Here is a 27,452-nt window from a genome sequence, read left to right as displayed (position 1 = left end):
CATTTCTCTAATAATTAGAGATGTTGAGCATCTTTTCACGTGCCTTTTGGCCATTGGTATGCCTTTTTTGGAGAAATGTCTGTTTAGGTCTTCTGCTCATTTTTGATTGGGTTGTCTGTTTTTTTGATATTGAGTTGTATGAACTGTTTGAATATTTTAGAAATTAACCCCTTGTTGATTGCATCATTTGCAAATATTTCCTCCCATTTCATAGGTTGTGTTTTTGTTTTGTTGATGGTTTTCTTTGCTGTGCAAAAGCTTGTATGTTTGATTAGGTCCCATATATTTATTTTTGCTTTTATTTCTTTTGCCTTGGGAGACTGACCTAAGAAAATATTGCTGTGATTTATGTCTGAGAATGTCTTGCCTACGTTCCGTTCTAGGAGTTTTATGGTGTCATGTCTTATATTTAGGTTCTTAAACCATTTTGAGTTTATTTTTGTATATGGTGTGAAGGAGTGTTCTGTTTTCATTGATCTACTTGAGGCTGTCCAGATTTCCCAGTATCACTTGCTGAAGACACTGTCTTTTCTCCATTGTATATTCTGGCTTCTTTCATCGAAGATTAATTGACTGTAAGTTTATGGGTTTGTTTCTGGGCTCTCTGTTCTGTTTCATTGATACATACGTCTGTTTTTGTGCCAATACCATGCTGTTTTGATTACTGTAGATTTATAATATTGTCTGAAGTCTGGGGGGGTTATGCCTCCAGCTTTGTTCTTTTTCCTCAAGATTGCTTTGAGCAAGTGTGTTGTTCAGTGGGTCAGCTTCCTGGAGCAAAGAACAGAAAGGAAAAGTGGAGGGGCGAGTGGAATCTTAGATTTTAGGAGACACCTATGACACTTTTTAGGAGTTCCAACTCTGTTCCTTGCCCTCCCCCACCCTGACCCCACCCACAGACACACCACAGCTGAGTGCATGCATGCGGGCCCCTCCCCCCACATACAACATACATACATATACACACACCTCCCTAAGTTCCCTCTGGTATCCTGTGATCACTTTTCTCATGAGTGCAGAGGAGCAATCCTATAACATATGCCACTGGATACACAAGGAAGGGTTTGGAGAGCCCCACAATCCCATCTTTCATTCCTGAAAAATTCAAAGCACATGTGTTATTGATGGTAGAATTGAGCATTTCATTATCTTTTAAAAAAGTCCCTTGTATAGTTGGACACAGAAGGAAAAATACAGTGAGACAGAAATTTAATACCTTGGTGAACTATATTCAGTTTTGGTTATTATTCTGGTTAAAAACAAACAAAGCAAGCATTGATTTTCAGCCTTTTTGATCCAGATGGTTTTAGTTTTTGACTGTTGGACATGTTAAAACTTTGAAGACACAGAAGTGCTATTCAGTAAATTGCTTCTTTCAGCAACTTCTGAGATGTCCTGGGGTACTGGAAGCCTTTGGTTTCCTTTCAAGGCAGGAACAGTTAACTCTGAATCAGTCACTCTCTATGCAGAGTCAGGACCTTTATATTTGGTACCAGAGGGCAGAGAAGAATTTTTTTTTAACGATTTGGTATTTTAAAAATACTTGACTGTTCATTTGACTTAAAGAATCCAAGGTTCTAATAACAGAATGGTCAACTTGGCCAACAAGTCTACAGGAAGGAATATGAACAAGCCGATTTTAGGTGTTATTTTGTAGAGGGTGTTCCTGTAGGAGGAATTCAACTACATTGCTGGTGAAACTCATTTTCTTCTGCCCCTTTTCTGGAATCTGGATGAAAATCAAGATCTGTGGCACATTCCGTGAATGTTCTTGGCCCCCAATTGGAGGCCTAGCTGACGACTCACGGGGAAAACAAAACTCTCTCTTTTCTGTTTATGGTTATCAGACATGTTATAAAACTTAAACATAATTTATTTTGCTTTAAGGTCAGTGAAAAAAAGTGATCTTGAATTTCCCATTAGTTTTCAAGCACCAGAACAGGGTGTGTTTTTGTTCCGTGGCTTTTGCCCGTGGGTAAGCTTTGGAGCTCAGAATCATTCATGAGGTTGTGGGCCACTGGGCTTGGGGAGCACCCGCTGTGCGAGGCATTGTGTTAACCTGTGGCAGCTGAAGCATGAGTGAGGCAGGGCGCTTGTTCTGAGTTGGTTTATAGAATTCTCCTCAGGAGATTAGATGCGTGAACAGATACACGGACTGTAGAGAAAGAGCACCTCCAGAGATGAGACGGGTACTGTGGACAGTTTCAGGGAGAGGGCCTGGCTTTCTGACTAGAGAGAGCAAAAGCTCTCTTGGCTTTGAGCCAGGCCTTGGAGGATCCCCAGTGGAACAAAGTCACGCAGTGGTGTATTTGAATGAGTTCCGACTTTAATTGTAAACTTCAGTTTTCCTTGTCTATACAATGGTGGTGATATCTTTACCACCTACATCACCGTACTTTTATGAGACTAACTTCCAAAATGCACGACAAACAGTGAAATACTCTCAATGGTGTAATTTATTACTGTGGTTAATATTGTTAAATGGTGTCTGTCAAATATTTACATATCTGTGATGAGCTGTAGTTTTCCAGGAGTTAGATCTGAAAAAAGACTTAACTGTTACTCATGGTGATTTATGAGGCTAGCTCCACATAGGAAGGTTTTTATATGTGGAAATGTAGCTGATCTCACAGATGCAGTGGAAAGAGTCATTTATTAAAGTGGAGAGAAGTCCCTGAACAGTATCTGAAAGGCTGAGTTCCCGTTAGGGAAGAATTAGGCACAGGATGGTTCAGTATGTTAATGTGTAGGTGCCTCAAGTTCTGGGTTTGAGATGGCTGTAGAGCATGGGACTTGAAACTGTGATTCTTTAAGAAAAAGTAAACAAACAAACAAAAAACAACCAACCAACACTTAAAAAAGAAATTGAACTTTCTAGAGTCTTTCTGAGACTTACCTAAAGAACTTGAGTTGACTTAGAGAAGTAGGAGATGTGGTAGATTCCTTCCTGGGTATGTTCATTAAAACATAGTGAATTAAGCTGGAAAAGGCGGAGCCTGAAGCATGGTAGTGTTGTGTGAGGGGAAGGACATACGTATATGAGATTAGGTTTAAGAAACACGTGCCACATATTAGGTTGGAGATCCTAGTTCGAATTCATTCCCCAAATAGGCCCTAGTCACATGTTTTATTGTTGCCCCTTTTGCTAGAATGACCGAACCACCCTTCTTTGGAATTGATGTCATAGGTAGTTTATGAGCCAGTCAAGAAAACTGACCTCATAGTCAACATTCTTTTTTCCTTTTTTTAAAAAGACTTTATTTTTTTTGGAACAGTTTTAAAGAGAGATTGAGAAGACAGTACAGAGTTCTCATTAAGCCTCTTACCCTGTTTCCCCTCTTATTGACATCTTACGTTCATATGGTGCATTTGTTACAATTAATGAACCAATACTGGTACATTATTATTAACTAAAGTCCATAGTTTGTTCAGATTTCCTTAGTTTTTACCTACATCAAAACTGGTCCCTTTCACTTAAAACTTTACCCCATCGCATAGGGCAGTGGTTTCCTGATAATTTCAACAATTATTGGTTGAGTGAATAGAGATGCAGTACCTGCCCTTAAATTGTTATAATGTAGTAGGGAAGGGTCAGGCCACCATGCAAATGACATGCACACTAGTGCTCAGGAGTTTGGAAGCAGATGGGCTGTATTGAATATTTGAATGAAGCTTGGCACTGCCACTTGCTGACCCTGTAATTGGGTAAGTCACCCAGCCTCTCGAAGCCTGTTTCCTCACCTGTGAAGAGGGGTAATGACAGTTCCTACCTCAGTGACAGCATATGAACAGCGCCTCACACGTGGGAGGCTCTCAGTAAATGTCAGCTTTAGTGTTTACCTTGCAGGGTAGAATGTGATAAGTGTGATGAGAGGTACAAAGTGTCATGGAGAGTTAGAAAAGCGGGGATGCATGAAGTCGGGGCAGAGGCTAGGAAAGCTTTCGAGATTGACCTAACAGAATAAATCAACTTTCACCAGAGGCACAGTGACTAGAGAGAGAAAAATGCCAGGTTGAGAGAACATAATACACAAAGGTACAGAGGTGGAAGGCGTGAGAGAGTGTCTTCTGGAGGAAAGAAAATTATCGACTCTGGGGTCATAAATGTTTTTGATATAAATTTAAACTTTTAATTCTAAAATTTTTCATATATAGAAAAAAGTAGAAAGAATATACTACAATGAACACCTGTAGAACCCCTGTCTAACTTCAGTAATTATTAGCATTTTTCCTATTTACTTCATCTGTATAAATTTACATATATTATTTTTTGTTGAACCATTTAAAAGTAAATTTTAAATATCATGGCATTTTACCCCTAAATACTTTAGCATGCCTCTCCAAGAAATAAAGAAGCTGCCTTATGTAAATTCAGTACTATTATGATGGCCAACAAAATTAATAATGGTCCCCAAATATCATTTATTATCAGTCCATAGTCAAATTTCCCGAAGGCTTAGTCCTCTAAATCTTAAGCATTAAAAAATGTTTTTTTTTAAACCAGAATCCAAGCTAAACACCATGTATTGCATTTTATTTGATTGTCATGCTTCTTAAGCCTCTAAATCTAAAATTCCAACTAAGATATTAAGACTTTAGGCTTTGGAGCGCTAAGAAGATTATGGCGCTTCCCCCCACGGGCCGCCCCGCCCCCCCCACCCCCCCCCCCCCCGCAATCTACCATCCACGTAGTTCAAAATAAAAGCAATATTGAATTTCAATAAAAGAAATGTAAGCAAGTCCAACTAGATGCAGATTTTTTTTCTCCCATCAAGAAGATGACTTTGATGCTACTTTGGAAATCTCAAGTGATTACATTTTAAAAATACCTCAGCATATGCTTATTTGCCTTGAATGGTCCAGCTCTAGACTCATCCAGCTCTAGACTCACAGAATTCAGCAGAGATACAGTGACTCACTGTTTTCAGTTGAGCTGAATGTCTAGCCTGTCTAAACTTCACAGATATGAAACCACATCCTTCATAGACACACAGAAGTGATTTTTAGTCTTGTTGTATGTATATAAGCCTTCTGGACACTAAGTTCCAATTCTTTCGGGTAATCTCATAGTGAGTTTCACAATATTTCTTTAAGGCAAAAAGTCATTTAGGACTGTGGGTTGGAAAACAGGGGGGGCAGAACCTTGTTCATCCTACTTGAACCAGGAACGCTCTGGTTGCGCAGGAGCAGTGGTTGAGCACCTCCTTTGTTTTTGACCCTTGCTGAGTCACAGACACCTGAGGGTGGGAAAGTGTCCAGAATAGCTGCAGGTATGGGAGTGGGCGTGAGGCACCCACCTGCCTGGGCTGCAACTTCTGCAACTCATAGGATAAACCTGGCATCCTTTGGAACCACACAGAAGAGAAAGAGTCAGGTATTTGGGGAGTGCTTTTCTGCAAACACACAGCCTCTAATTGCCTTTTCCTAATGACCTCTGCTTGTTACGCTTTGGAAGGGGGCTCCTCTGAGGACCATTTCTTTCCACCTCACTTGCAGGTGCACGGGGAGTGCTGCTTTAATTTATTCCACTTAGCCTTGTCAGGGAACCCAGCCCGCCCTGCCTCTGCTGAGAGAAACCCATTTCCACCTGTGTTTCAACTTCATGAGGTTCTGTTGACCCACTTGGAAGAGGTTCAGTGTAGCACCTGCTTGTTTTTTCTTCTGTCCTTAATTTGGTTTGCCTTTTATTGTCTTCCAACCAAATGGATTCTTTTTCTTTTAAGGGAAAGGAACCTGAGAAAAACAATGCTTGTGGTGGTGACTGCTTGTTAAGAGTAATTACTGTTTTATGTTAATCTACATGTTAAAATGAGCAGACAGGGAGTTGCTAAATTCGCCATCTTGTTATTTCCCAAGTCTGGTCCTTTTAAGTATATTTGTTGCTTAAATAAAGATGTAGCTGTGCAGAGTAGAAATGTCCAAATGTACAGTTTTTTATGCGTGTGTATATATAGCACTTAAAGTTTTTATTTCCATCAGCAAGAGTCATGATAGAATACATGGAAATTATAGAAAAGCAGAAAGAAGAAACCTAGAGATAACTAGCATTAACATTCTGAATTTGGTCATTTAGTCTACATTTTATTTCTCTTTAAACGGGCACGGTTTCACTATTACATTCTAGGACTTTTTGCTACTTCAAAGTGTGGTCCATGCATCAGCCGCGTCAGCGGCTCTTGGGAGCTTGTTAGAAATGCAGAATCTCGGTTAGCCCCTTGTTTGCATCCCTCCACCCCCCAAAAAAGGAAATGCAGAATCTTGGGCTCTACCACAGGCATACTGAATCATAATTTGTATTGAATGATATTATGTATCCATTAAAATTTGGAAGCACTTCTCCAGAACACAGTGTACCCAGGACAGCAGGTGAAGCAGCTGGGTAGCATCCAAAGGCCAAGACGGTTTTTCTTCATCTCCCCTGTGTCACTCTTTCTTAAAATAGTTTCCTCAGTATGCGATAAAGATAAAAATGAGGTCAATTTTCTAGCAAGACATAGCAGCCTTGATAAGGAACCCAGCTGTCTCATGCATAAACATTTCATTCAGTGAACATTCATTAAGCGCCTACTGTGTTCCAGGGCACACGTGTGACAGTCATGAACCCTGTGGTTAAGGCTTGCATGTACTGCAGTAGAAATATATAGAGGGCAAGGGCAGGGGGTGGTTGGTTCTGCAGGAATGTGGGTTGGAAGTCAGAAAGAAAAATGGTTTCTGGGCTGAGTCTTGAAATACAATTCAGTGAGCGTGAGTTATGAGTATTGCTAGGCTCTGGAGAGAGCGCAAAGCTGGATAAAATGAATCTCTTCCTTCAGGGAGTCTGTGCTTGATTTAAGGACAGGGGACAGTGTTTAAAATGATAAATAAAATCTGAAGCTCCTTGGTATTAGGGTAGAACCGGAAGATCAGGATCTGAATATCACCTTCACAACTCCGTGACCTCGGACAAGTTATTTCACCTGTCTGAGTATCCTTTTCTTCCATAGATAGGAGTGAAATAACATAAACTACTTCACAGAATTACAGTGATTTTTTAAATGAGGGAACATAGTGATGCTTTTCCCTACAGTGAGTAGAGAATCAGTGCTGTGTGGCAAAGATATTTAAGAAGTGCCAAGTGAGTGCCGTAGGTAGAAATATTGCGGAGAAACAGAGAAAAGAGAGGCCGTTTCTACCTGCACTAGGAGAGACTTTGTGGCCAATATGGCCCTAGGGATGTGAGTGAGGAAGAGAGGGCCAATGGGAACTGAAGTGAAAGATGAAGCTTCACTTTTGAGACTGGATAGACTGAGAAGAGAGGTAGTACAAACAAAGGGTCAAGTTTGATGCAGGAGAATTCTCTTTCCAACACACTCAGTTAGAGGCAACTGCTGAAAGCTGCAGGTCTGTGACGCAAGTCTGCCCACCTGGATCGTTATTCACACGTGTGCCCCTCTGTTCTAGGCTTGGCCGGGGCTGGGTATAAAATGAGGTGCTCAGCTTCCCTGGTGCCGGTGTTTGGTCAGCATGCATCTTGCAAAGGGGCTCTTTCTTGCTCACTGGAAAGGTCCACACCTATCCAGGGTTTCTCACCAGGATGGAATATGCACAATTTTTTTAGACCTGGAGACTTACCTCTTCTTCAAGAGAAGTGAACTTTTCTGTGCCTAATTTTTATCCATTGTTATCGTCTTCCTTGGATTTCTTTTTCTTTCTAAACCTTCTTCCTCCCAACTAGTGACCAATAATTGCTACGGAAGAACAATGAATTGGGAAACATTTTTTGAAAAATGGACTGAATGCTCTAACACCAGTGGACTCGATTTCTATTTGTACTGGTTTCAACCATAAGCTCCTTTATGATCTCTCTTTATATGGAATAGACACAGCCTACAAGTAACCATAGTAACTGGCTTTTATAGGTTACAACCAGCCTGCCATGTAATGTGCTAACATTTTGCCAAATTTGTTTTCTCTCTCTCTCTGCTTCTTTCTCTGTTTCTGTATACATACACTTGAAAACGTTTTTGCTGAACCATTTGAGTTAGTTCTAGAAGTCATAACCCTTTACCCGAAATACTGGGCTGGCCAAAAAGTTCTTTTGTGGTTTTCCAAAAGCTGTTTTGGAAAAACCCAAACGAGTTTTTTGGCCAACCCATACTTTAACATGTATCTCCCAAGCAGAAGAATATTCTCCCACATAGCCCATAATACCAGTTCGGATTTCCCCAGTTATTCCAATAATGTCTTTTATAATCCCTCTCCTCATCCAAGCTTCATCAACAGTCATTCATTGCAGTTTGTCTCTTTTCCTTTAATCCAGAATAGTCATCCTGTTTTTGTTTATGTTTGTCATTCATGGCACTGATATCTTGAAAAATTCCAAGATAATTGTCTCAGAAAGTACTGCAATCTGGATTTGTTTGATTGTTACTCTATGATAAGATACGGATTAAGCTTTTTAACAAACACTACATAGTGGCTGTGGAGACACGTGACATTCACTCCTCCCGTAATTGATGATGTCGGCCATCACTTGGGTTAGGTGGTCTGCCGGAGCTCTCCATTATAAAGATACCTTTTCCCCTCGGTAAGGGATAAGTGATCTGCGGGGTGATATTCTGAGACTGTGAGTATCCTGTTCCAGCAGCCCTTTCCCTAATGGTTTTAGCATCCATTAATGACCCTTGACTGAATCAATCATTGCCTTGGTGGTTGCAAAGTGGGACGTTCTATTTCTGCTGTTCCTTTGGTGTTTTTAGCTGGCTTTCTTTGTAAAGAAGAGCTTTCCACGATTCCCCTTTCCGTGAATATCTGTGGATTTATGGTTCCCTTTTTAAAATGGAGAGTATTATAATTTATCCCTATCATTCCTTTTGTTGTTTAAATTGTACCACATTTGAGCCCCTTCAAGGTGGCTCCTGTGTCTTTTAGTCATGTCTGCATTAATATTTGAGCACTTCTTGCTTCCTGGCATAGTAAGACATTCTAGGCTTATAGTGTACTTTCCTTACTCCCAGGCCTGGACCCAACTATTTCTCCCGTGAGTTATGGTATTTATAAAAATAAGATCTGGGTACTCAAGCTTTTCTTTAAAAATGCATATAATCCAGAGAAAGTTAAAATTCATTAATCATTTATTGAAGCTTCCCCATCCCCCACCTTCTGCTGTGGAGTCACTGGGAGTTTAGAAGTTGGAAGGAGAGGACCAGTGAGAGGAGGAGGCCATGGAAAGTGATGGTCCATTGGGCTTTGGGCCAGAGGTGGCACAGTGATGCAAAAAGGTGAGACAGTGCCAAGACCAATTTAGACTATGTTGGAATTCTGCCCGTGGAGTGACTAGAGAGCCTGAGAAAATAATTTCTACTTGTTTTCCAGGTAGACTCTGAAAATTGGTTGCCCTTTTTTACATCTGGTAATGCTAAGAGAGCGTATTCCCCCGAGCTAAACATATGCTAATTCTTAGAGCAATTTAAGAAATATAGTTTCCATACTGAGAGTTCCTAAGTGCTCTGTGTTTTCAGAGTCAGTGTGAGGTGTGTATAGGTGGATGTATATTTCAGCATGTCTTCTTTTAAAAATTAAAATTCGTAGTTTTTATTTTGAACACTCCTAATTGAAAGTAGTATCTGAATTTACTTTCTGACTATACTGTTTGGCTGCATATTATCAAAGGTGCACATGTGCAGCATTATAGGCAGCCACTTGTGAGTCACAGAAGCCAAGAATTTCAGTTATTTTCCAAAGTAATCAACATACATTTGATAAAATGATAGTGTCTGATCTTGAACTTGAACTGCCTGATTTTTCTGGAACTCAGTATCACCTCTGTGATCTCTTTTTGTATATGGCAGCGTAATTAAAATGTTCATTTGCCTTTTCTATTCTATGAAACAGAACAAAACATGAAGCCAGTAGCTTTGTTTCCATTTGATAGGGAAGCTATGAAAAAGCTTAAAAATACAAAAGCAAATTTGAAACAGAAGGGTTTTGTTTTTGTTTGTTTTTCATTGAAGTCAGCATTTTTGGAAGTAAAAAAAAACAAAACAAAGCAGAAACTAGTATATCTATACTTTGTACAGCAGGAATATGGTTATTATTCAGATGTATACACTGCATGTTACAGATGCTTTGTGATTTTATGAAACAAAACCACATACACACACACACACACACACAATCACTGGTTTTTTTAATCCTCAGTGCATTCTTGAGAACGGAGAGTGGTACTAAAGCAACTGCTGTATACCAAATAATTCTTGGGTACTTGGTGTGAGTAAGGTTACACTGAAAATGGAAAGGGGCATGTCATTTAAATGTGTTGCTGGCCAGTACAGGTAAGTGAACTGAGGTGTGTGGTGGCCAAATTGTCCCATATTGGCCCTTGACTTCAGAGTATTGTGCTTTCACCATTCACCTCTTAGCAATTTCAGTGCATGGGATTAAACTAAGCAGACTGATGACTAAGGAGTCACCATTTTTGGCAAATGGATTTTGCCAAAATCCATTTTCAAAGTCCAGTTTTATGGTTACTGGGAACATTTGAATATATCTGAGTTCTTTTGGAGGTTGTAGAGATCAATCTCTCTTTTCTTACTTTTCGTTGAAAACTCCCCGAGTGAGGCATTCATCTCCACACCCAAATCCATTGCTCCCTGTATTTCTTTACTCTTGATCTTGTTTGAAAGGAGCTTTATCCAGAGCACAATATCTTCATTTATAACTAAATTTCTTTCAGACATTAAGACAGCTTATATGCAATTATATAATTAAAAATCTTCCATAACTGTTTTAGCCAGTAAAAGCAAATTATAATTTGGCCTCTATGACAGATTTATATACTTTGAACATCTCTGTTGGGACTGTATTTTGCCCTTGAATTATTGTTCTTGGGCTGGTGTTCATTCTACTGGCTGGATTCACATTTCAAAATTAAAGTGGGGATAAAAAGAGGTTTTTTTTCCCTACCAAATGCCTTAGTCCTATTTTTACATAGCATGTTGTTATTTCTAACTGTAGAAGTAGATGTGATTATTGTGGAAAATTTGGGTACCACAAGAAAATGCAAAGAAAGTAAAAATTATTCTACTCTAATTCTGTTATCTCTGATTAGCAATTATATAAATGTTGACTTTTTTTTCATTCTAGTCTTTTTTTTTCCCTAGATATACTTTTAAACAAAATTGGGATCATATTGAACATATCATCTTGTAGTGTGCATTCCCAATGAACTCTTCTTAAAAACATTTTCTCATTTTATTAAATACCTTACAGATTTTTTAAAACTGTTTATCCATTGCTGAATATTTATATTTTAAAATTGCTTAAAAATGGAAAACTTCTTTATATGTATCTTTATGTGTATCTTGGACTTTTTTAAAGGATAAGTTTAATCTTTTAAAAATTTATTGGTTTTGGGACTTCCCTGGTGGCCCAGTGGTTAAGAATCCACCTGCCAATTTAAGGGACAGGGGTTTGAGCCCTGGTCCAGGGAGATCCCACGTGCCACAGAGTAACTATGCCCGTGTGCCACAACTACTGAGCCTGCACTCTAGAGCCTGAGAGCCACAACTACTGAGCCCATGCACTGCAACTACTGAAGCATGCAAGCCTAGAGCCCATGCTCCACAACAAGAGAAGCCACCGCAAGGAGAAGCCTGTGCACCGCAATGAAGAGTAGCCCCCACTTGCTGCAACTAGAGAAAGCCCGACTGCAGCATTGAAAACCCAACACAGCCAAAAATAAATAAATAAACTTAAAAAAATTTATTGGTTTCAAGGAATGACAAATAATTCAATTTGTCCTCTCTAGCAATTCTGGCTAAGTCCTCTTGTCTGTAAGAATCTGTCTTTATAACACCATCATGTTGGTCTGTCCAGAATGGTGCAGTAACACCTCATTTATCTAACAACTTTTAGGGACAACAGCCATTAGGGAACTTTTCATAAATAATTTTTTCACATAATTGAAACACCCTTAAAAGTGTCCATACTAGGTTATTGTAAACCTAGTATGTGAGTGAGATTTTTTCTACAATTATATTACATATGTTGCTGTCCTCTTTAACCTAATGAAAATATACAAAAATTGTACTTTAACCCCTCTGGCTTAAATCACAAGCATCCTGGGTATTCCCTGGCGGTCCAGTGGTAAGACTAGGCACTTTCACTGCATGGGGCTGGGTTCGATACCTGGTCGGAGAACTAAGATCTCATAAGCCTTGTGGTGCAGCAAAAAAAAAAAAAAAAAAAAATCATAAGCGTCCTTAAATACTAGTTACTATACAGTCACTTCTGTGAAAATGCAATATATGTGTTTCTGAAAACCACCATGCTATGCAGAAGCGTGCAGTAACACCCTGCCCCCCCCCCCCCCCCCCCCCCGCCCCTGCCCTGCCCCAGTGCTTAAGGGAAAAATAGGATCAGGGACATAACACTCAAAAACCTTTATCAGTGACACATTAAAACAAAAAAGATGGCAACTGAATAAAGCTTGGAACACAGTTTTACACATATTATTTGGTTAAAAAGTAAATAAATAAAAATTGCAGTATGTATGGCACTTTATCTTGAGAAAGTCATGATGTTTCCTGTGGACTGAGACCCTGGAAGGGTTGCAGCTTGTAAGTCATTGTGAGGTGGTGGAAGGAGGGTTACCTGAAATCAGAAGGAAAGTTGGGGCACCCGGTGTGGAAGCCTGTGGCTCGGCACACTTGCGGGAACTGAGCTCGCTGGCAGATATTTGAGGTGTGGGTTTTGTGCATTCTGTATATCCTTAGGCAGCTGGGTCCGCCCTGTGCAGTCTTCTGCTGTTACCTATAATGTTTCTTGCAATGAAATCATACCTAAACCAATATGAAGATCAGGTTACACTCAAGTTGTTCCTTACTGTATCAACCTTGGAACAAACACGAGTGTTATAGGAGAACTGAGTGGTGTACTGTGTGGCACCAAGGTGATGTCTAGGGGATATTCTGCTTGTCTCTGTCCTAAATGGAGTTAATACATGTAAAAACACCTAGAGAAGAATCTGGCATAAGAGTTGACACTGTGTAAGTGTAACAATAACAGTGTAACAGTTACAGTAACTCTAAACTGCAACAGTAACAATGACAGTAATAATAAATGATGCCTTATTGATGTCTGTGGGATTTTGACTGCTTACCTGGCAGTGCTTCCTGCCTCCTCCTAATGGACCTATTCTCAGTCTCTTACAGCTTTTAAATGAGTTTATCATGCTTTGTAGAATTACGCCTAATGTGTGGCTCAGTGTGGGAGAGCCTGACAGGTACACCGACTTTAGGTTATGGTTTACCTGTGGCATCTGTTATACCTACTTAAACACGTTTATCTTATGAATGAGTTATTACCGATGTATTCATTCACAGGATTGTTGGGGGAAGTAACTTAAGTTTTAAGTGAGATTATCATCATGCAGAATTTTTGAATTTTCTGTTTTATTAGAAAAAAGTTAATATGCCTCTCTCTTCTCATTCCCACCTGCAAAAGTGAAGTGTGCTTAGATGGATACATCTGAAGGGCCTTTACAAGTTGTTGATGAATTTCTAAAATTGTTATTGTTCACTTCTACTTACAGTGGCTTCTGTGTTTGTGAGATGAGCTCATCTTTGGAAGGTGGAGCAGGCAAGTGTGATTTTGGAAGACCTAACCCTCCCAAGTCACAGTATAATTAGAAGCCCACATCCTCCTAAGCTGCCTTTTTTTTTTTTTTTTTAATTTATTTTATTGGCTGTGTTGGGTCTTTTTTGCTGTGCGCGGGCTTTCTTTTTAGTGTGGTGAGTGGGGGCTACTCTTCGTTGTGGTGCGCGGGCTCCTCATTGCCATGGCTTCTCTTGTTGCTGAGCACAGGCTCTAGGCACGTGGGCTTCAGTAGTTGCAGCACATGGGCTCAATAGTTGTGGCACATGGGCTTAGTTGCTCCACGGCATGTGGGATCTTCCTGGAGCAGGAATCGAACCCTTGTCCCCTGTATTGGCAGGCGGATTCTCAACCGCTGCGCCACCTAGGAAGCCCCTCCTAAGCTGCTTTTTATGACTCCCTGAGAAGGACATTTTTACTGTGAATGGTTGCCAAAAAGCGTTGCTGGTTCCTGCTTTAGTAACTTTAGTAGATGACAGGTCAAAACACCATCTAGATTTAGCAAGTCTTGTTAGTATTAGTCTGAAAGAAAAGTAGCTAACATAGTTCATCATTTAGATATTCTAGTGAAATCTGTGTTTAAATCATCAGAGATTCTGAATAGCAGTGGGGTGTTTTGATTCTTAATTTCTAATCTGACTTTGAATGTTAACACTTTGTCTCTACACAATTTCTAGATATCTTTGGGCTGTCTGACCTCATTGAGTGATTGCTATTAATTAACAAGACTGGGGGAAAAGGGAACTTGCCTTCTGAGCTTTGTACCAAAGACCTGGGAAAAGTAAGTAATTTTCTAACTTGCTTTTTAAAATTTTTGTTATAGTTGTCTCAGGAAGTTAACCGTGTGTCTGTGGCTTTTCTACTTCGTTTCTTTCCTGGCTTTGTAAGTGTTATATGCTCTTATGGACTTGAAACATGGAAAGGTACTGGGGAGACCTAAAAACAAAACAAAACCAAGCTAAAATCCTTGTGAGAGATTAGGATGACTTTCTTTAGTGTGCCATTTCTTTGGGGTTTCAGAAACTGAGTCCTCAAGATTGTGTTAAAACCTTTTATCAGGTGTTCAGTAGATGAATAAAACTCTAAAGATAAGACAGTGTAATATGGTGTGGCAGAAAAGTGAGTCCAGTTTTCTGAGCTTCAGGTGTTTTAGACTTTTAGATAAGCTCTTTGGTTCTGAATTTTTTAGAATAAGAATGTAATCCATTTCATTCTTTTCTTGTCTGGAAAGGAAAATAAAACGTGGAGTCACTTGTTCAATAAGTCCCTCATGTAGCTTGGTCTTGGAAGAATTGATGTACCTGTTAGTTTTATTGTTTTATAACTTTCTGAGAAATTCTAAGATAGTTTAATTGAGAAACCTGTATGAATGGCTTGACTGTCTTCTAGAAAAAATTGTCGGGTGCCATAAAGTTAGTTTTTATTCCCTAATCTTTTTGAAAAGAAAGGTAAAATGGGCCCTACTTTTTTGTAGATGCTACTTGGAAGTATGAGTGGCCCATAAGAATGTAAGCAAAACAACGCACATACACACACACTCACTCACATGTGTTCGTAGATACCTCCCTTCTGGTGTGTTCCAGAAGCAATATCATTGACAGTAGGAACTGTTTGCTCAGTAAATCACTGGGTAGTTTTCTAAACTTTGTATTCTGTGTGTATTACAGCTCCTTTACATTTCTGACAGTACAAAGGAGATAGTTGAAACATTCCTAAAACAAGACACAAAAGATTTTATTGTTATATTGCTTGTAGTGTAAATTTATTTATAACTAAATTGTGTATTATTTGGAAAGAATTATAATAAGGTAAGGGTCTTTAATTATGAAGCTGGTTTGAAGTTAAATAAGATGAACTGGAAAAATATGACATACACACAGAGTATATACACACCATGAAAACAGTTTTTGAGAGCCATCAAGTCTCTGCTAAAATATAAATTTGTTGAAAGCAAGGAAAATTTGAAAATTTTCTCCAAAAACGTTTTTTTTTGTTGTTACAGTGAAATATTTGCAGTAGTGAAATACTGTTGTCAGTGGAATTTTTAAAAAATGATAGCAATATACTTAGTTGAATTTTTAAGCCTCATATTCACATATTAACCTTAAAATAAAGAAAATCCTATGTGGTGTAATTGTTACTCCGTCCTGGAAGGATATTTGAAAGAGGATTATGTTGGAAGTCACCAGTCGGTCCACAGAAGTGGAATGAAAAGAGCAAAAGATTAATTCTCTGGGCTTTAGGATCTCAATATTTACAGTGGCATTTAGATTGGAAATATAACTTAGCCCCAGAAAGTGAGCTCCTTAAACTACCTTTCAAATAATGTCGCATTTCTTTAAAATTTAATACAGTCCCTGGTGAAATATTTTCCTTCCATTACACCCAGCTATTCCCTTTGTGAGACTGCTGTAACAGTTACTTTTCCATTTTGTAGAAGCAAGGCATCAGCAGGACTTTTGATCTCCATAGTAAGCTAAAGACAGTCCCTGTGTTACCAGAGGGACTATGGCAGAAGGATCCCTGCTAACTAAACCTTATGTCTTAGGTGAAAATTTATATGTACAGAAGGATGTTCACAGTTGACATTTAAGTTAAAAAGAAGGTCGTTATAATGCATAAGGATGCTCCATATAAATCTAGTCCTGAAGAACTAGTTACATGGAAGTAAACAGGGGAGCGGGCCGGTGGGGGAGATAGAGGGAAGTCCCTTCTGAAATGTACGAAAGTCACAGGAGAATGTTTCCGACAGCACTTTGAAAACTGTAAGAGGTACTTGAATGAATCGGTGACTTGTTTGGGGGGAGGTTAGTGCACAGTTTTAGGGAAATTTCAGAACCCTAAGCAACCACCACACTTCCTTTTAACTCCCATTTGTCTTCTACTTTTATGTTTTTTCTTAATCACAAATATGTTTTCAAAGTCTTCCTTGTTTCAGGTATTTTATTTAAGTATTTGAAGTGAGTTTCTGGAAATGTGAGTCTGTAATATTGACAAAATGTAGGTGCACTTTTGAAAAATTAGCCATGGATTATTTTAAGAGAAGTAGAAAGTAGCTTCTATTTTGTTATCCTATTTAATACATATATATGTTTATTTTTATGTTAATACTGCCAGAGTAGTGTATGCTGCAAATTATTTGGTATCCTTTCTTTTCCACTTAATAAATAATGAATTCCCATGCTAATAAATATTTGTCTACAATATCATTTTTAGTGAAAGAGAAACAATTGAATCTTTTTGTTTAATTTGAGGTGATCCTGACTTTCAGTTGGAAGGGAGTATAAATATGTGAAATATATGCTGCGGATTTTTCATCTGTGAACAGAGACGAGACTAGGATTTGCCTTCTACAGTCTCTGTGGTGTTTGCTGTAACCACACATGTTCTGAATAGGAGGCTTGTGGGACTAAATATGTGTTCAAAATGGTAAATGTCAGTGTTTGCCAGGTACTGTGTATAAAGCTTGTCTTCTTTGGTCCCTTTGTTATGTTATAAGAGTGCAGGTGACATGTTCCTCCCACTTAGCTGTCTTCATCAGTATTTCTGTGCCTAAGGAAGGATCCTACCTGCGTATTTCTCCCTCCAAAGAAACTGTAAATATCTCAGATGAGGTGATGGGTACAGAAGGAATGTTTCATAGATTTTGGAATATAATTTATTGGAGCAAATTGAAATCCAAATTAATAGGAGATGCAAAAACGTATTATGGACCTTTGCATGCCTTCTCAATTTTAGGTTCATTTATTAAGCCAACATTTTTTGCACAACTACCATGTGCCAGGCACTGTGTTAGGAGCTCATTATTTAAAGATGAATGAGATATGCTCTTGCTTTCAGGGAACTTAATCTGAGTTTCAAATTCAGATTAAAATAACATTTATTCAGCTTGTACTATGTGACAAGCAGTGTGGGCCAGATATTCTCAAATGAAATGTTTGACCACTAACATTCAGTAATGATATTCATTGACCCATCCCTTTCAAAATAAATCATGAATAGAATTTTCTGATCCTTAAGTTGTTTTCTTCCATTAAATTTTCCTGAACTTTTGTTATCTGCTACAAGTTAAGTTAGCAAATGGAAAAAAAAGTTAATAAATAACGAGCATTTAATTGCTAAGCTTAGAACAATGATTTTAAAAACACGTTATGTGTGTGTATATTTATACACACGTGTCCACACACACATAATATTTGGGAACCAGTATGCATATAATATAGTTTTAATTTCTCCTAGTAGAATAATTCTTGGTTCATGTGGTACCATTAAGTATACTAAGATTTCTGCTATTCTGCCCTTAGACTGGCTCCACTGTCTGAACAAGTGTGGAAGTCATAGCACTGAGTCACTAGATTGGCACAGTAATTCTTAGGGTAGGGATTATTGAAATTCCAGGGAAAGTAACTCACCAACGTTCACACAGCTAGAAAATGTTTTAGTTAGAATTCTAACTCTGATACATCTAGCTTCAAAGCCCACGCGGTATCCATCTGACTACAGTGAGCTGATAGGGAAGATGGACTCACAAATGCTGTGGGCCTGCTGAGGAAGAGGCAGTCATTTTCTGAGGAATCAGGAATCTGTATGGCATTGGGCATGTTTTGCATTTTCTCAAAGTCCATCTCTTTAAAGAAGAGTTGGTAGTAGGATCTAGCAGGGCATTGACTAGAGCAATTAAGGGGCATTGGCAAGAGAAGTAGCTAGACATGTGAGGTGGGGAAATAATAGGTCTGGGACTGGAAGCGGCTGCGAGCAGTTAACCCTGGAAGTGTGCTGGGAACTGTATTAAGAGTTTTACGTATTTTATCTTATTTAATCCTATATCAGTTCTGAGAGGTAGATGTTATTGCCCCATTATAAAGATTTTGAAACTGAGGCTCAGTGAGGTTAAATAACTTGCCTAATGTTAGGGAGTGGAGTGGTCAAGACTTGAACCCAGGTCTGTATAACTGTCATATTTATGCTCTTAACCACTGTGCTATGCTCAGAAGTAATCTTTTCTATGTGTCAAACTCCCCTAATATCCTACTTGAATCTCTCTGAAAGTATATACTGATTTTATCTTTTATTGTTTTTAATTGGGTTATAGTTATTTACATAATCTTTAATAGACTGTAAGGTCTTGAGGACTGGAATCCAATCTCATTCACTTTTTTTTTTTGTCTCTAGTAACTCTTTGCTCAGTAAAATTTGCATTGATAAGATGAATAATCTCTAAGATATTTTGCCCCCTAAAATTCAGTGTTTTAAAATTATAATATGTAAAGCTTCTGTTGCAGTTATATCAAGCGTAACTTAAAAGGGGGTAATTTTTTAGTTTGATATTTGTTTATTTAATAGTTTGATATCTAGATTGATCTCTAAAGTTTCAGGAGATTCCTAACTGCCATTTTATCTGAAAAATAATTTGTGACTTGCTGTCCAGAACTGAAGCTGAGACTAAAATGCGCTTCTTGTAAGCCCTTTCAGAGGCTATAAAGCTGTGCTTGCTGCTTCATTGCTGTGGCAGGTATAAAACTGTCTTAAATGATATTTTTGAGTCCATAAAAAATACTGCACCATCATTTATGCAGGTAGGGACATCAGCTTGTAAAAATATGTGGAGCCCTTGTGCTGATGGTCTCTCCTGTTGGTCCTGGCTGGTTTCAGATTTAGACAACAAACAGAAGTACTTTTCTGATTCAGGCAGATTATGGGAGACCCCTGGGGTCAGGCCGCCTAGGTTTGTACCCTAGTTTCTTGGCTTATGAACTCTGTGACTCATGGCAAGAAAGCATCTGTAAAATGAGGATGGAGAAGAAAACAGGTTGTTATAATAGGTTCGTGTACCTGGTTCACTGAGAATTTAGGGAAAAAATACCTGTATTCAGATGGGAGCCACTTTTGCTCAGATACTCTTTAAAGGAGGCCAAAATTGTGAGCTTGTAGGACACAATTTGACAGTTCAGTATTACAGCCCTTGTTTATCCCCATCCCTTTGCTGTTTTTAAACTGGAGTTCACGTTCTCTTGTAACTACTGCATTTACTTTTGTGTGTTCTAAGGAGGTAGTTTAGGCTTTGCTTCATGTTCTGTATGCTGGAGGAGAGTAGGAAATGACGTCTTTTAAGAAAATGGAAAATGTTACTCGAGATCAACATTGCCTCTGGGCTTTGAAAAACTCTTTCAAAGCCCAGAGGGTTCCTTTCATCTTCCAAGAGAGTAGCACAAGTGAGCTGTGAGGAAGGAAAGCAAACCCTGGGGAAGTTTCACAGCTTGTCTCTGCCACTATTATTGGAAAAGAGTAAAGTAAGGGCCCACAAACAGCTCGCATGGCCGCAGTTGATGGCCGGTTCAGGTGTCCTAGAAAGAAAGCACAGGGAGCCACTGATTCTCACAGCTGCTGCTCGGCCTGATGGGGAAGTGAGACAGCAGGAGAATGGGTCTCAGAGCGTGGCTCTACAGGAAAAACAAAGTGTCCCGTCCATCACAGGCATACATTTCATAAATTTCAAGTTGCGCAAAGATTCGCAATGTTATTCCCTTTTGAGGTTTAGTATCTTAGATTGCTAGCAAGTTGGGTAAAGATACTCTTCAGCCTCAGTCTTATTCTTTTGACTGCTTAGTTGTGCACTTTGAAGGAAGGGCAGACTTGGCCTGTGCAATCTTGACGGTGAGAAGCGGGTGCTATCAATACATGCTGAATGTAGAAACCATTTCCAGGGTTACCTCCCCCTACTACGTAACCCTTGTAAAAGAAGCTTTAGTCTGCTGTAAGCTGGTAATCCCTTAATACATGGATGCCCTGGTGGGGAAAATAAAATCAGATTGTGTACCTTTCCCTTTTACTTGTGGACTAATTGTTGTTTTCCTGCATTTAAAAGCAGATGTTAAACTCTCCCTTTCATGTTCCACAGCAGACAGACTCCAATTGTGAGTTACCGCTCCTGATGCATATCTGTTGTTAAATGAAGATCAACTTTGGCAAATTACATTTTGATGCTCACGTTTTGATCTGGAGCCACAGAACAGAATGGCAATTTATTGTTTCATCCAACACACATATATTGGGTTCCTGCCTGGCCCTTTGCATAAATTGTTTTCAGATCTCACAAATACCACAGAAATATTGCAGACTTGATAGTGCTTTCTCTATTTTGTAGATAAGAAAAATAAGGCATAGCAAATGATTAGAAAACTTGCTCAGGGTTCCATTGCTGTTATGTGGCTGGGATTTGATCTGGAGTTTTTGGCTGACTGCGAAGCTATTACTGTGTGGGGAGAGGGGGTGAGGAGACTGCCTTTTGAGAGGCGTTGATCAATAGAGCGAAGATCTTGAGGAGTTGGAATCAAAAAAAGTCGTTAACCATGAGCCGTCATTCATTCATGTATTCAGCAGATACTTATTGTCTGTTTTGTGCTAGACACTCTGCAAGGTGCTGGAAATTCCATGGTGGGCAAGGCATAAACCTTTACCAGCTTCAAGGATGAAAGAGGAATGCAGGAAAGTGTTTGTTCCCCACCAAAAGCTGCAGTGTCTTGGTTGGGAGAGCAGAAGAGCTTTTATGTAGTTTTTTTTAAGATGTAGGAATTTTGACACCTTAACAGAAGTTGTTTAGTTTATTTTTCTTTTATATCAGTGTGTATACTACACTAAATTATCTACAAATACACAGAGGGGTGGCTTCACTAGGAAACTTGGCAACTGTACTCCTTGGTTGGGCTGCCTAGGACACGCAGAAATGGAGGCTGAAGTGAAACTGTATTGAGTTTTAAACAAAGTGTGGTGAACAAAAATTTGAACGATGAGCTGGCAAGGACTGAATCGAATTCAGCTTTGGGACCCCCATTTTATGTAGGAGGACTTAGCACAGTGCCTGGTATGTAGCACGTTCCCAGTAATTCTGGTTTATTGGTTCAGTGATGGGACATAACATAAGAAAGAGAGGGGAAAAGAGGAAGCTTGTGGGGTGGGGTGGGGGATAAGTTAAGGTAATATCGAGGAGGAGCGTGAGGGCAGCAGTAAAATAAACCAACAGATAAATAAGGAGAGCATGTGACATACGGCAGACTTGATTCATGTGCACAGACCAAGGCGGGGGGGAGCTGTGTTTAGGGAATCTGGAAATGCCGTTGGATTTGGGTGCCTGAGAGAGAATGCAGCTTTCTCTTGACCTTCTGAGTGGACTCCTCTGACTCTCTGTTCACACGTGAACACACTCTGCCCCCTATCCCACCGTGAACTTTCTCCCCCTTTTTCGAGACTTGCAGCTTTTAAGCGCAGTGTTCGGTTCTTTCATGAGTAGGGCGACCGTATGCGTCGGTGTGCTGAGACCGTCCTGACTGTGCCTGTGGCTTGCTAGTATTTTCGATAATGCCCCCTCTCAATACCTAGTCTTCTGGTTTGGATGATAAAGTAAATGGCCACCCTACTAATAAGGGAATTTGGTGACATTCTGTACCATTAAAAAAAAAAATCTTTACAGCATTCAGACTACTTTGGTGAATTAACTTAATGTGGATGTAGTACCTATAAAATTACAAATTAGACTAGTGTCTGATCTCTTATAATAAGTAGAATGAAGAGAAAACGAGCAGTACGTGAAAAGATTCAGATGTAGAGAGATATAAACCAGTTTCAACAAAAAGAACTTTAATTACAACTAATGGCTGACATAGCCTATGAGAAAGGGCAGTTAAAGATTGTCCTGATGATGGGTAGTGTTGAGGGAATCTAGCATCTTTTGAGAAAATCTTGTCGTGATCACTAGTTTTTATTTAGAGTTTCGGTGTTTCCACAACAGTGGTAATTTAATTCAGATGCATTTTCATTTGTTCTCTAAATAGAAAATAGAAGAAATAATTTCTTAGAGGTTTCGTTTAAATAAATGACCAGAGGGGAAATTGTTGAATTCAAGTTTTTTTTCTTAAATCTGTTAAATTGTGTCTTGTTGAAAATAAAAATAATTTTTAATCAAATGAGATTTCCACATAGGAACTCAGAGCACATTACTAGAATATATGCTGGGGCTTTTCTCTTATTTTATTTTATTTTATTTTATTTTATTTTTTATTTTTTATTATCTTTTTTGGGGGTACACCAGGTTCAATCATCTGTTTTTATACACATATCCCCGTATTCCCTCCCTCCCTCGCCTCCCCCCCCCTCGAATCCCCCCCACCCTCCCCGCCCCAGTCCTCTAAGGCATCTTCCATACTCTAGTTGGACTCCCTTTGTTATACAACAACTTCCCACTGACTATCTGTTTTACAGTTGGTAGTATATATATGTCTGTGCTACTCTCTCGCTTCGTCTCCGTTTCCCCTTCACCCCCCGCCCCCTCCCATACCTCGAGTTCTCCAGTCCATTCTCTGTATCTGCGTCCTTGTTCTTGTCACTGAGTTCATCAGTACCATTTTTAGATTCCGTATATGTGAGTTAGCATACAATATTTGTCCTTCTCTTTCTGACTTACTTCACTCTGTATGACAGATTGTAGTTCTATCCGCCTCATTACATGTAGCTCCATCTCATCCCTTTTTATAGCTGAGTAATATTCCATTGTATATATATGCCACATCTTCTTTATCCATTCATTTGTTGATGGGCATTTCGGTTGCTTCCATGTCCTGGCTATTGTAAATAGTGCTGCAATAAACATTATGGTACAAGTTTCTTTTGGGATTATGGTTTTCTTTGGGTATATGCCCAGGAGTGGGATTACTGGATCATATGGTCGTTCTATTTGTAGTTTTTTAAGGAACCTCCAAATTGTTTTGCATAGTGGCTGTACCAACTTACAGTCCCACCAACAGTGCAGGAGAGTTCCCTTTTCTCCACACCCTCTCCAACATTTGTTGTTTGCAGATTTTGTGATGATGGCCATTCTGATCGGTGTGAGGTGATCCCTCATTGTGGCTTTGACTTGCATTTCTCTGATGATGAGTGATGTTGAGCATCTTTTCATGTGTGTGTTGGCCATCTGTATGTCTTCTTTGGAGAAATGTCTATTAAGGTCTTCTGCCCATTTGTGGATTGGGTTATTTGCTTTTTTGGTATTAAGCTTCATGAGCTGCTTGTATATTTTGGAGGTTAATCCTTTGTCCGTTGTTTCATAGGCAACTATTTTTTCCCATTCTGAGGGTTGCCTTTTAGTCTTGTTTATGGTTTCTTTTGCTGTGCAAAAGCTTTTAAGTTTCATGAGGTCCCATTTGTTTATTCTTGATTTTATTTCCCTGATTCTAGGAGGTGGGTCCAAAAGGATGTTGCTTTGATGGATGTCATAGAGTGTTCTGCCTATGTTTTCCTCTAGGAGTTTGATAGTGTCTGGCCTTACATGTAGGTCTTTAATCCATTTGGAGTTTATTTTTGTGTATGGTGTTAGGAAGTGTTCTAATTTCATTCTTTTACATGTTGCTGTCCAATTGTCCCAGCACCACTTATTGAAGAGGCTGTCTTTCTTCCATTGTATACTCATGCCTCCTTTGTCAAAGATAAGGTGCCCATATGTATTTGGGCTGACTTCTGAGTTCTCTATTCTATTCCATTGATCTTCCTTTGTATTTTTGTGCCAGTACCATACTGTCTTGATCACTATGGCCTTGTAGTATAGTTTGAAGTCAGGAAGCCTGATTCCACCAACTCCATTTTTCCTTCTCAAGATTGCTTTGGCTATTCGGGGTCTTTTGCGTTTCCATACAAATCGTAAGGGCTTTTCTCTTAATAAATAGGGTTAAATTGGTTTTATAGTTCACATATATGGCTTTGAAGACATGAACTAGTATTTTGTCATACAGATATATGTAAAAGCGTTTTAGGTATTCAGGTAATGCTTGACAGCAATTGCAGCATGAGAGTTGAGTAGGGGTAAAATCATGCTTATTAGACCAGTCTTTTTCATATTAGTATTGATGTTTGATGAGATAATGATGCATGGCCTTCAGGTCCCACAGTTTCTTGCTCCCTGCAGTGTTCTCTCTCATAGGAGGGTAGGTTTCAGAGTGGAGGGACTTTCTATACAATCCTGAAATTCTGTTTGTTTTGAAATTAAATTCTGGCTCTGCCCCAGGCTATCTGTGGGTGAGTTCTTTCTCTGAGCCTCGGTTTTCTAGCCTATAAAGTGAGAATAATGATATCTCTTGCTTAGAGTTTGTTAATAGGGTGTTTATTCACTCCTGCATCTGTGATAAGCATTAAGTATATAACAAAAGGTTAGTGTTCTCCAAGACTTAGGAATCAATAACAGAAGCTGAGATGGAGAGGCATGTATTATTGTCGGAAGGATGAGACTCAAAATAGTTGACAACCAGATTCTGGCCAATCAGAATGGATGCTGACTACAGACACTGGACAGTCATCATCGTGCTCACCTACTGAATATCATCCTGTATTATCGGTGTCAAGAAATCTGTTTAACCTGTGATGATTGGCAAGAAACCCATTGCATCTCCTAGTTTTAAATTAATGCTTCCTCTTCTGAGATGATCGGGAAAGGACACCATCTTCATGTGATGAGGTGAACGTAGCTTTCATGCCTGGATTCCTGTCCCACAGGTCCCCCTTTTTTTTGGGGACCTTGCTCCTCATTGCTGCCAGCACTGTGACAGCTCTGCTATCCCACTCTGCTTTCCCATTTCCCACTCCATCCCTAGCTTGGAGACATGTCCTTAATTCTCTATAGCAGATAAAAGCTGAGTTTATGAATTTTAACAAAACCCTGAGAGTCCCATAAAATTGGCTACTAGATATGGCAGACTGAAACCCATCCTCACTGGGCCCTTACAAGGCTTGGACCACCGGCCCCCTCTCCCAGAAATGACTGTTGTAGAGGCCAGGCATCAAATAGATTAAAGCCCTGAAAGAAGGAAGATTTCTGCCAGGTCTTTCCTTCCTAGTTTTCATTTCTTATCTCAGGCTCTGCCTCTTGCCAGAATAATTGACATTGGAAAGTCCACCTCTCACAGGGCAGATCCTCACTCCTTATCCCAGGGATGGAACAACAATAGCCACAGCTATGAAAAAGTCCAGAATCAGTGCAAAGGGTTCCATGTAATCCTAGGAGGTTCCTTTCCTAAGTCAGGGGTGAGTTGGTTTAATCATATTGGGCGTATACTGATGTGGTCAGGAATCTGCAAGAAATTGTTTTGTGATCACCTCACACCTGTTAGAATGGCTGTCATCAAAACTACAAGAGATAAAAAGTGTTGGTGAGGATGTGGAGAAAAGGGGCTCTTGTGCACTGTTGGTGGGATTGTAAAATCGTGCAGCCACTGTGGAGGTGCTTCAAAAAATTAAAAATTAAAAATAGAACTACCATAAGATCCAGCAATTCCACTTGTGGGTATATGTCTGAAGTAAATGAAATCACCCTCTAGAAGAGATATTTGTACCCCCCATGTTCATTGCAGCATTGTTTACAATAGCCAAGACATGCAAGTGTCTGTCAACAGCTGAATGGATAAAGAAACTGTGGCGTATATATCCAGTGGACTATTATTCAGACATCAAAAAGAAGAAAATCCTGCCATTTGCAACAACATGGGTGGACCTTGAAGGCATTATGTTTAGTGAGAGAAGTCACGCAGAGAAAGACAAATAGTATATGATCTCACTTATATTGTACAATCTAAAAATATCCTGAACTTACAGAAACAGAGAACAGATTGGTGGTTGTCTGAGGTGAGGGGTTTGGGGGTAGGAAGAGGTAGTCAAAAGGAACAAGCTTCCAGTTATAAGATAAATAAGTCATGGGGATGTAATGTGCAGCGTGGTGACTGTAGTTAACAATACTGTATTGTATATTTTAAAGTTGCTAAGAGAGTAGATCCTAAAAGTTCTCATCACACGAGAAAAAAATTTTTAACTATGCATAGTGGTGAATGTTAACTAACTTATTGTGGTGATCATATAGTAATATATATACATATGTCATCATTATATTGTACATCTTGAACTAATACAATTAGTCAATTATAGCTCAATAAAACTGGAAAGAAAAAGAAATCATTTTGTGTGGAGACTTTTTCAGCCACCAGACTAAGGTGGTGCTCCCAACCTTAAGCTCAGGAGTTTTATTAGGGAAAATGGAGGAACACGGGAAACCTAGGTTCTAGTCCTGGTTTTGCTAACTGCTAGTTGTGTTACCTTGAGTTACATAGGCACGCCTTTCTGGGTCCTCATTTCCTTATCTATAAAATGATTTTCACATGTAATATGATTTTAAAGGTCCTCGTCGATCAGAAATTCTGTGCATGTACAGTAACTTCTAAAAATGCACAGTATAATTTTTGAACAAATTTAACATCTGTATCTGGTGATGGTGATTAGCTTTCTTGACACTGCCCTGGTTTGTAATTATAGCTGTTTTGTGGAGACCCAGGTACCTGTTGCTGGAAAAGGCCTTTCCACCCATTATCTGATATTATGCTTTTCTTTTGGTGTGCTTTGCAAGTGCAATGGCACACAGGCTCACCAAGTCTCCCCTGTGATTGTCTCATGCAAAAGTTGTCAATTTGGTCTGTTGTCAGCCTGAATGTTAGTGATGATGCCATCCTATTTTAAATGTTGAATCCTCTGTATGTCTGAATGGTAGCTTCCAATTTGCAGTGTTCAATATATTACTTTACAGGTTGATTAGTTATTATTAATGTTTGTTGGTAACTTGGAGCAATTTGTCCTTAAAATTTATTTAAAGAGAGAATATGTGCAGATTTCACGATTTCTGCAGAAATGTCTTTGGGGTTTTGATAAGGATTTAATTGAATCTGTGTATCACTTTGGGTAGTACTGACATCCTAACAATATTAAGTCTTCCAAACTATGAATGCAGTATATCT

The 27,452-nt window shown here is 39.2% G+C and overlaps 1 protein-coding gene across 11 annotated transcripts in view; it reads left to right on the top strand.

Moving 5' to 3' along the window:
- The window catches only part of APBB2 (amyloid beta precursor protein binding family B member 2), a 360,089-nt gene that overhangs the window by 86,745 nt on the left and 245,892 nt on the right, over nucleotides 1-27,452 (top strand). For 10 of the 11 annotated variants that reach the window (XM_057729829.1, XM_057729823.1, XM_057729827.1 and 7 more), the window contains one exon: nucleotides 14,313-14,416. The exons of the other annotated variant lie outside the window; for it this stretch is intronic. The gene's annotated coding sequence lies outside the window, so the exon portion shown is untranslated. The remainder of the gene's footprint in view (nucleotides 1-14,312; nucleotides 14,417-27,452) is intronic. 11 annotated transcript variants of the gene reach the window in all.

This window comes from Hippopotamus amphibius, chromosome 3 (genome assembly GCF_030028045.1).
Source record: "Hippopotamus amphibius kiboko isolate mHipAmp2 chromosome 3, mHipAmp2.hap2, whole genome shotgun sequence".
NCBI lineage: Eukaryota > Metazoa > Chordata > Mammalia > Artiodactyla > Hippopotamidae > Hippopotamus > Hippopotamus amphibius.
This window is presented reverse-complemented; position numbering and strand designations above follow the sequence as displayed.